General features: G+C 41.8%; 1 non-coding gene across 1 annotated transcript; it reads left to right on the forward strand.

The window, feature by feature from the left end:
- Positions 1-4,164: 4,164 nt before the first annotated feature.
- On the forward strand, positions 4,165-4,271 carry LOC142428327 (U6 spliceosomal RNA). Its single transcript, XR_012780249.1, has one exon. It is a non-coding gene; the product is annotated as a U6 spliceosomal RNA (small nuclear RNA).
- Positions 4,272-10,923: the final 6,652 nt, after the last annotated feature.

Raw genomic sequence — 10,923 nt, forward strand, 5'->3', positions numbered from 1 at the left:
TTGTTGCCATCATCCTCAAAAGATTTGCTTTCTACTTGAGCCCTTGTTATCAGCTCATTTCTCACCTCCACCCCCACTTCCCCATCCGTCATGAACCCTTAATAATTTATAAATTATTATTTTGTCATATCTTACAATGTCCAACATCTCACTTCACTCACTTTTCTGTTGTCCAACATCTTGAATATTTCATGGAAGCATTCGAGCAAGATTTCATTGCACTCATTTGGTCATGTCATCAGGAGGAACTAGTCCCCAGAGAATGGTCTTGTGCTTGGTAAAGTAAAATGTCAATGCAAATGAGAGAGACTATCAATGAGATGAATATCACAATGGCTGCAGTGATCAGTCCAAACAGAGGAATGATTGTGCGCATAGTGCACGTCCGGGCAGCATTTCATCGTGTTGCACATAGGATCTCTGTGAGTTGAAGCCAACTCAAGTGTACCTAAGACTATCAACACATACAATATTATCCAGGTCACTGTAAGTTAACATTATTACATAAATATACATGTGGGAGCATGTATGAATACATCTGATTGCTTAAAGAAACTTTGAGATTCATAAGAGAAATTTTTCTTGCATTAAGGTTTCTTTAAGGATCTCTCTTATGTAAAGTAGTTATGCTTTGGGCTGAGATCTGCTCGTATACAGTTTAAAATAACCAGATGTTCCCTGGAAGAGAGGGCTTTTTACTCCTGTAAACAGTTATAGTCTCAGAAACTCACAATAGCATCACTGTGAGTTGGCATAGACTCTGTGGTGGTGTTTGGTGTTTTCGAATGTCTCTGGCTTTGACAACAAATAATTCTAGTTAGTACAGTCAATTGCAGACATATCTTATCAAGACATATAACTGTGAACTCTGTTGTATATATGGTCAAAGACAGACAAAGCCCATTCCAATGAAAAGAAGATACATTCAGATGCATGAAGATTCCCCAGAGTGTATACATGATAATCCCTAGAGGCGTGCTGAAAACATGGGGGAAACTGCAGCTTCTGAGCAGAAAGCATCCCTGACTCCTCTCTCATGCATGTCCTGGAACCAGGGCCTGTTGCAGGGAGGTTTGTGTCTGGGCTCACACAGACTTCCCATCAGTGTTACATGGCTGTGTACTCAGGATTCACAGAGCTGAGTTATAAATAAGTTGGCTCTTGGAAATGCCCTTGGTGATGCTGAGTCCTGAATGGAGAGATGGATTGTAGTATATTTTCCCATCATGTTATTACCTCAACTCACTCCAGGCCCTTTCCTGGAGCCTGGCAATCCAGTGCACATAATAGCTATTTAAAGAGAATCCAGAGACAGCACAGGTGAAAGACAAGGTCTGTGAGGGCTTCACCACTCCTGGGCCTGACTCTTGTAGCTGCACCTGAGCCAGGACACTTGGTGATGAAAAGAAACAGAGTCATGTGCTCAGATGTTGCATCCCCAGACTTCATGTAGGAATCCCTGAAGCACTCACCTCCCAGAGTTGCCACCAGAAAGGAAAACCCACACATGCTTCATGTTCATGTGGATAAGATTTATGACACCCCAAAAGGCTATCCAGAGTGATGAGGATTTTGAATTTACATATACGGGTGCTGTGGCTTCATGTGGCTGCCAGAGGTATTTGCATATTGGAGGTGCATTTGTAAATCAACTTGAACAGGATAAAGGGAGGCCTCTGGGTCTGCTCCTCCCACTCAAAGAATGCTGCTAACAGTGCTTTTAGGGTAACCCAGATTTTTTTCTGAAGTCTTCACTTTATCTACTGCAGACTTCTCTTAATCCACACAAGAGTGTAACCTGTTCTGGGAGTTATATGCAGCCACAAATCAAGGACATTTTTATTCCCAGTGATAGGTAGAGCAGATATCAACAGAGAGAGAGAGAGAAACAAACAGCCAGACAGAAAGGAGGATAAATGACTATGTAAAAAGATAGCTAATGAAAATATTCACCACAAACCAGAGCCATATCTCTTCTGATTCATGACACCTACATTAGTCTATATTTAAACAATGGAACATTCTAGTGTGGTCAGGCAACATCCAAATCATCAAAAATATTGCTAAATTGGGTAACCATGACTTTACTTAAATTTACTGCCATATGTCTTCATACCAAGTTTAACTCAAGTGATGGTATTTTCATTTGCTTCATATTCTTGTGAAAGTTGAGCATTGAGTAAAGAATCATTGCATGTGAATTGTGGTGCTATTGAGGAATATTGGAATTACCATGGACTGTCAAAGGAACTAACCATGTGGATCGCAGAGTAAAGGTTAACTGATGAACCACCAGCAGCAGAAGCTGCTCAGGAGAAAGACTGGACTTTCTATTCCTGTAAACCGTTACAGTCCTGGAAACCCACAGGGCGGTCGCTATGAGTCAGCACTGACTTAATGCTAGTGGTTTTGGTTTGGCTAAAGGAACAAACAAATCTTTCTTGGAGTAGTACATCCAGAATATTCCTTAGAAACAAGGATGATGGTACTTCATCTCACATTTTTGAACATGATATCAAGAGACCCCAGTACTTGGAAAAGGGTATCATACTTGGCAAAGTAGAGGACAGTCAAACAGAATAAGGCCCATGAGGAGATGGAATGACACAATAGCTTCAATAATGGGCTCAGAGTTATGAACCATAATGAAAATGACTCAATATTGTACGTTGGTTTGTTCTTTTGTGTATAGGGTTGTTATGAGTTTGAAATGAATGAACTTAGCTAACCCCCCAAAAAAACAAAACAAAAAGCACATACTTAAGAATGAGAGGGGTGGGGGCTAGCCTGTCAATCAGGCAGCAGCTTGATGACCTCTTTGGAGGCACTAAGGAGACAAATAGCTCACTGGGGGTGGGACCCCCGCCCTCTCCCCATCACTAGACATCGCTTTTGACAAGCCACATGGAGAAAGGCTGATGGAGCCAGAGCCCTGGGAGTTATAGGAGCCATGTGGAGACCCCTGCCAGCGCTGCGGTGCTTCTACTGCCACTGGATTTACAAGGCTTTTCACCCATTGGCCTGTGATCTTCCTGCATCCATCATTACTTGGCTGTGTGAGTGTAACAAGGAATTTATGGACTAGTATTGCACATCTGGGCTAATATTGGGCTTATGGACTTGATCTGGACTGGGCTCGGATGTTTTCTTAATACCCAATTGTTCTTGTATATAAAGCTTTTTTCTTTCTCTTTTTTTTTCTCAAAAGCTTTTTTCTTATACACGTGAGTGTCTATGAATTTGTTTCTCTAGTCTACCTAGACTAACAAATATGCTGAAACCAATATCTATTGCTACTTATATCCTGGAAAACTTATGGTTACACAAATTCATACAAAGTTCTCACACAGGATATTCATACAAAGTTCTCACACAGGATATTCAAACAAGGATTGCATATGAATGAGACAAATAAGAATTGAAGAGGGACTGAGAATATTGAAGCACATGATGACCTCCCTTCCATGGTTCTGAATTTTACTAGTTAAACTAACGGAATACAAGCTCAATGATTATACTGCCAGTATCATCACCTACTTGTGTTCTCCTAAAGGCAGGCCGGCAGTTATTCACAAGACACTTGAAGGGGCTGAGCTTGGAAATCATCCCAGATTTGTGGTCTCTGGATTAACAGACTAAATAAAATGTGGGCTTCTGTGATATCTTCAAAAGTGCCATCAAGCTGTATCTAAAAATGGATAAAAAACAATGAGCATGTGAAGTGATATGTTCCTGAATGAAGAGATAGAAAAGGAAGTTAGTGGTGTCCCTTTTAAAATAAGTAATAATATCTTCAAAAAGACCTGTTGCAGAAGCAGGACATCCAGAATTCTCATTGAAAATTAAGAGATGGTTTTTTTTTTAAATCATTTTCTAGGGGGCTCGTACAATTCTTATCACAAACCTATCATGGATAATGGAGCAATGGTAGTACAGTGAGCTAATTGCTGGGTCAGTACTTTGAAAGTATCAGTCATTTCACTGGAGAAAGACAAAGTTTCTATGCCCATACATAGTTAAGGTGCAAGAAACCTCTAGGGCAGCTCTACCCACAACTTTAAAGTTACTCTGTGTTGGAATCATTTCTATGGAAATGAGTTTGTATCTTTTGTTTTTGGTCTCTTGGAAGAAGTACAGGACAAATGCTATTAAAAAGCAAAGATGGTGTTTGCTTCGGCAACACATGTGCTATAATTGGAACGATACAGAGAAGATTAGCATGGCCCCTGCACAAGGATGACACACAAATTCGTGAAGCATTCCATATTAAAAAAAAAAAAAGTAAAGGTGATGAGGTATCAACCTCAATACATGGGATATGTTATGAATGGGATCCTCTGAAGAGACACAATTATTTGTTTTTTAAAAAAAGTTCAAGCAAAATAAACCACCTTCAGTGGCTGTGTTTTTAATAATAGCACAATAATTGTGTTAATTATGTAAGGCTAGGTAAAGATACTGCAAGCCTAGGAAGGATTTCATCTGTTGTAGAAAGGGACATTACCAGTGAGGAATGTTTCTTCAGGGCTTTTTATCAACATAAACAAATATAAGGAATAGGAATTCTCATTTATTGACCAACTGGACACATTTCAAACAGACTCATTCTTTTGATGAAGCCATGAGAAGATACGTCCAACAGTGTAAGAGCCAAATCTGCCATCTTTAAAAATCTAAAGAAAATATGTCACTGCCTGATGGAATAAAGAAAACTGTAGTGAAGAAGCAATGGTGACTCTGGATGAGCTAAGAATTCATGTCCTCTGGTAGACCTTTATATCTGGACTCTACTCAGGAAGTTTATTACACATTTCAAAAAACCAAGGCCCAAACTGGGATGCTGATACCTTATGTAACAAGCCTCAAGGCACATAAGGAAGACCATCACAGTTATCCAGTGCTTGGAACCACATATGCATTTGATAGCAATAGACAGCTTCAGAAAGCTCCATCCATTGTGCCCCGCCCATCACACTTTTACCTTATAATCTAACCTCAGGTTTCCAGCGATCACTACCTGACCTTACTTTGTATAATGCAAATACCCTAGGTTTCTGTAGTACTCACCATTTTGTAGTCAAGCTTCTGGAATAAAAATCAATGCACTCTCTAAATAAAAAGCAGAGACACTAGGACATTTGCAGTGAGGTGAACAGATTTGGTTCACAACCATTCAGAAGTTCAAATCCTTGTGATGCTTAAGTGTGCAAGACAGCAGTCCCAGGCTTCTGGCTCCCTAGACTGGCCTGTATTTTGGTATGTGTGGCAAATCTGCAACCTGAAAGAGAAGAGGAGTGATCACTTAGGTATGTCAGGTTGTTGGCCTGCACTTCTTGCCCTAAGGAGTGCCCACCCTGTGCCCCTGAGCTGAAGATTAGGATTCAACCTGAGGTATTTGTTTTAATGACAGAGCCCACGCTATGCTAATAGAGTCCATTCTTCTCTTCGTCAGGTCCACTTCATTGACATTCATGTAATAGAAGCAGGTATCTCCTAGTCTCAGAGGATGAATGGATTCCAGGTCTTCCTGAAAGGCAATTATGACCCTGGATTACTGTATAGCCTTGGGAATTCAATGCTTAAGTTGAGCGTTGGCCTAGGTTTTGAAAGGTTGACTTCATAGAGGAACCCACACACTTTAATTTGTTATCAAAATAGGTGAATTTTCAGGAAGAATCTATGTTTTCAAGCCAAAGTCAATAAACTCAATGCTACAATATTCTTATGCTAGTTTTATTGCTATAAAAACATTTACAATGTACTTTAAAAATTTACAGAATTATGAGGTGTGATCAATTATTTCAGTGCTGATACTATCTGTGTACCTTTCTACCAACAGTTTCTTCCCCTTTACATGTTTTTATCCTTTTCCCTGATTATCTCACTATAACACCTACATCTCACCCATAGTTTTGGATTTCTAGGGAGAGAGAAAAAGCTAGTATCTTGGCACCACTTGTGAAACTTGGCCGACCAGGAGCCTGGAGGGGTAGGAACACAAAATGAATGTGACGGGAATAGGCTAAGCTGTGATAAAGTAGGGAGACATTAGCCTGATGTGGCTAGTCGGATATCCTAGATTGATGTCATTGGCATTGCCCTTTTCAACCCCCCGAGAGTTTCTTAGTCAGGGAGTTGTGAAGTGGCAGTTATTTGACAGGGGTGTATGTTTGTGCCCCTATAAAACTAATATGCAAGTCAGACTACTAGAAAAATACACAATTTATCTTTGACTCTGTCATGCCCAGTTGTCATAAATATCTGGAATATAAGGCTCACCATTCCCCTAGGTCTTTTTTTTTTACTTTAACAATTTATTGGGGCTGATACAATTCTTTTCACAGTTCATACATATACATACATCAATTGTATAAAGCACATCTGTACAGTCTTTGCCCTAATCATTTTTTTTCTCTTTTCTTCTTTTAAATTTTATTAGGGACTCATACAACTCTTACCACAATCCATACACATACATACAACAATTGTATAAAGCACATCCATACATTCCCTGCCCCAATCATTCTCAAGGCATTTGCTCTCCACTTAAGCCCCTTGCATCAGGTCCTCTTTTTTTCCCCCCTTCCTCCCCATTCCCCCCTCCCTCATATGCCCTTGGTAATTTATACATCGCTATTTTGTCATATCTTGCCCTATCCGGAGTCTCCCTTCCCCCCTTCTCTGCTGTCCCTCTCCCAGGGAAGAGGTCACATGTGGATCCTTGTAATCAGTTCCCCCTTTCCAATCCACTCACCCTCCACTTTCCCAGCATCGTCCCTCACACCCTTGGTCCTGAAGGTATCATCCACCCTGGATTCCCTGTACCTCCAACCCTCATATGTGCCAGTGTACAGCCTCTGTCCTATCCAGCCCTGCAAGGTAGAAATCTGATCATGGTAGTTGGGGGGAGGAAGCATCCAGGATCTGGGGGAAAGCTGTGTTCTTCATCGATACTACCTCACACCCTAATTAACCCATCTCCTCTCCTAAACGCCTCTATGAGGGGATCTCCATTGGCCGACACTTGGGCCTTGGGTCTCCACTCTGCACTTCCCCCTTCATTTAATATAATATATATATACATATATACACATACATATATACATATACACATATATACACATACAAACACACACTTATATCTTTTTTTTTTTTTTTGCATGATGCCTTATACCTGGTCCCTTGGGCACCTTGTGATCGCACTGGCCGGTGTGCTTCTTCCATGTGGGCTTATTTGCTTCTGAGCTAGATGGCCACTTGTTCACCTTCCCCTAGGTCTTAAGTCCAGGTTTCAATCTCAGAGCTCTGAGGCAGGCTGGTTAAAGAACAAGGTTGGACCTACTTGATCAGCATTCTTTCTTTTTAAAAAAATCATTTTATTAGGGGCTCATACAACTCTTATCACAATCCATTCATACATCAATTGTGTAAAGCACATTTGTACATTCGTTGCCCTCATTATTCTCAAAATATTTGCTTTCCACCCAAGCCCCTGCCATCAGGTCCTCATTTTTCCCTTCCCTCTCCACTGGCCCCTCCCTCACAAACCCTTGATAATTTATAAATTATTATTTTGTCATATCTTGCTTTGTCCCACGTCTCCCTTCATCCACTTTTCGGTGGTCTGTTCCCCAGGGAGGAGGCCACATGTAGATCCTTGAAATCAGTTCCTCCTTCCAACCCACCCTCCCAAAGTCCTCCCGGTATCACCACTCACCCCACAGGTCCCTAGGGGATCATCAACCTGGATTCCCTATGTTTCCAGTTCCCATGTGTACCAGTGTACATCACCTGGTCTAGCCAGACTTGCAAGCCCATTTGTAGGCCACTGGATATCCCCTTACAGAAGGGTCTTGGAGAGGAGACAAACCAGTCAGGGTACGATGTAGAAACGAAAACTACAACTTTCCTCTAGTTCCAAAAAGCTCCCACCCTCCCCCCGCCCACACACACACTGTCATGGTCTGAATCCTACCTTGATCAACATTCTTAATATAAGCTTGAGTAATTTTAAGTCCTTCCAGAAAAAGTTAGTTTGTGGAAAAAAAAATCCCCCCAAAACACCCCAAATGGTGATAGTAACAGTCAAGAGAACTACAGCTACATTACATTGGATGAAACAGGGGAATAACACCTCTTTACAGTGCTGGAAATATATTACATTGAGGAAGAAAGCTAATAGTGCCTGGCTATAAAAATACATAGCATCTGGGGTCTTAAAGGCTCAAAGATAAACAAGTGGCTGTCTAGTTCAGAAACAGCACAAGCCCTCATGGAAGAAACACATCAGCCTGTGTGACCACAAGCTGTCAAAGGGATCAGGTATCAAGCATCAAGAAACAAAAAATCATATCATTGTAAATGTGAGTGAGTGCAGAGGGGACTCTCAATGCCCATCATTAGCCAATTGGACACACCTTACTGAAGGGTTATGGGGAAGAGATGAGCCAGTCAGGGTACAGGGTAGCAACGATGAAACATATAACTTTCCTCTAGTTCTTAAATGCTTCCTCCCTTCCACTATTATGATCCCAATTCTACCTTACAAATCTGGCTAGACCAAAGGATGTACATTGGTATAGATACCAACTGGAAACACAGGGAATCCAGGACAGATGACTCCTTCAGGACCAGTAGTGAGAGTGGCGATGCCTGGAGTGTGGAGGGAATGTGAGGTAGAAAGGGGGAACTGATTACAAGAATCTACGTATAGTCTCCTCCCTGGGGGATGGACAGCAGAGAAGAGGGCGGGGGTGGGGGGAGACAACAGACAGTATAACATATGACAAAATAATAATTTATAAATTATGAAAGATTCATGAGGTAAGGGGGAATGGGGAGGGAGGGGGAAAATGAGCAGCCAATATTAAGGGCTCAAGTAGAAGGCAAATGTTTTGAGGATGATGGTGGCAACAAATGCACATATGTGCTTGACACAATGGATGTATGTATGGGTTGTGATAATAATTGTACGAGCCCCCAATAAAATGATTTTTAAAAAGATATTACCTTGAGAATTGGGTTCACCTGACTAACACATGCTATTGTCAATGGCTTCCTCTGCATGCGAAAGATGGGCACTGAATTAGGCAGGCAGAAGAATAATCAATGTAGTTGAGTTGTAGTTCTGGCCAAGAACACCCCAAGTACCATGAATAGCGATGGTACAAACAAGTCTGTCTTGGCAGAAGTAATATCAGATAAGTAATTTCAGAGGGCTACTTAGCGGTAAAGATGGTGAAAGTTCGTATTAGATACTTTGGACAAGTTATCAAGAGAACAGTCCCTGGAGTAGGATGTTAAGTTGGATAAAGTGGAGGGGCAGTGAAAAATAGGAATCCCTCTATTGAATGGATTAACAAAGTGACTGCAACAATGGGTTCATCCTAAATTGTGAGGTTGGCACAGGAGAGTGTAGTGCTTTGTTCTGTAGTTCACTCAGTGCCTGTGAGATGGAACTGACTCAATGACAGCTAATATGACAACAGCCCCAGAAACCACAAATAAACACCCAAGGCCTGCATAAAGACATGCTAGTGTGCTAGTTATTTTTACAAAGTTATTATTTTTCTTATTAAAAAAGGGAAGAAGTTTCTTTAGTTAAAAAAAAAAAGGAACAAACAAGGTGACAAGAAAATCAGTGAGGACTTCCTACCCCTCAATATACCATTCTTTTGGAGGCGAGCTGAAGCAATTCTCTAAGCTCCACACGGGCCGCCATATGGCAGAGTATTTTCATGAATGTGGGCTCTAGGGTAAGGACAGCACACAGTCATCGGTCGTAAGTGACATTTTGTCTTTCAAGGGTAGTGTAAATCATATAGGCCTCTACATTGAGGGGTCAGCTGGAGGATCAAAGGATCCAGCAGAACAAGGAACTAATGAGAGTTGAGTGGGTTTCAGGCTGCTTTAAAGGTCGATGGGCAATTAAATCAAAATAAAATTTCATGAGACCCTTCCAGACTAACTGTAAGATAGATGAAAATTAAAGATTCTGGCATCTAGAGACTACATTATTCGCATAGGATGAATAAACATTTTTCCTTGTTTTTTTGTTTGTTTAAGTTCAAGTTATTGGGTTCACACATAACAATAGTTTTGAAAGAACACTTACTAATACTTTCTAGGAGACCAGAAATAACCTGTTATCAATGTTCCTGTGGCCCTCACCTGAGACCGCAGGCTGCTCCTGCTGCAAAAGGTGGATGGACTGGCATCAGGTGGGGATTAGTCATTTTTCTCACCAGTATATGGGAGCTCGACCAGGAGTTCCATTTCGGCAACTGGCTGGAGATGCTCCGATGTGTACATGCGCCTTGGGCACCACCATTAGGAGCCTTGTCCCCTTCCACTGGGACCGAGTGGGGACTTATTTTTCTCGTCGCCACTTGGGAGGTCAACTGGAAGGTCCTGTTAAGGCAGCAATAGATCACAGGGAGGGAGCTGCCCTGCTCCATAGGAAACCCTGACCAAAAGCAGGTTGTCTACCAATGTTCTAGCACCAGAATCACCACTAACATGAGGTGTGTGACAGGCAGGTGAGGGGGCTGCCACCGTTTTGGTCCCAGCGCATAGTGGGGACTGGCATCCACAGACAGCCATAGCCCAGGCCAGCAGAGTTGGAGGTTATCCAAGCCCAATGGAGGCTCCCTGGCCGTGTCCTATCCTCCCTGCAGTTTAAGAGTCTGTCTTAATCCCAGAGAAGGCAGCTTCGTCCCATTGGCTCCTCAACTAAGCACACACACCCAATGAAAACCTGCAGTTCCTCTTTTTCTGAGCAGGGTTACCATGGTAACAACACATCCCTATTAGGGTAAAACTAATATGTCTCAAGAAGGTCTAAACTCCGCTCACGTTCCCCATTAGAGGGTGAATCATCCAATGCTTGGTGAATTCTGCTTCACAGCAATAGAAAGAGCTGAC

Source organism: Tenrec ecaudatus, chromosome 15 (assembly GCF_050624435.1).
Source record: "Tenrec ecaudatus isolate mTenEca1 chromosome 15, mTenEca1.hap1, whole genome shotgun sequence".
Classification (NCBI taxonomy): domain Eukaryota; kingdom Metazoa; phylum Chordata; class Mammalia; order Afrosoricida; family Tenrecidae; genus Tenrec; species Tenrec ecaudatus.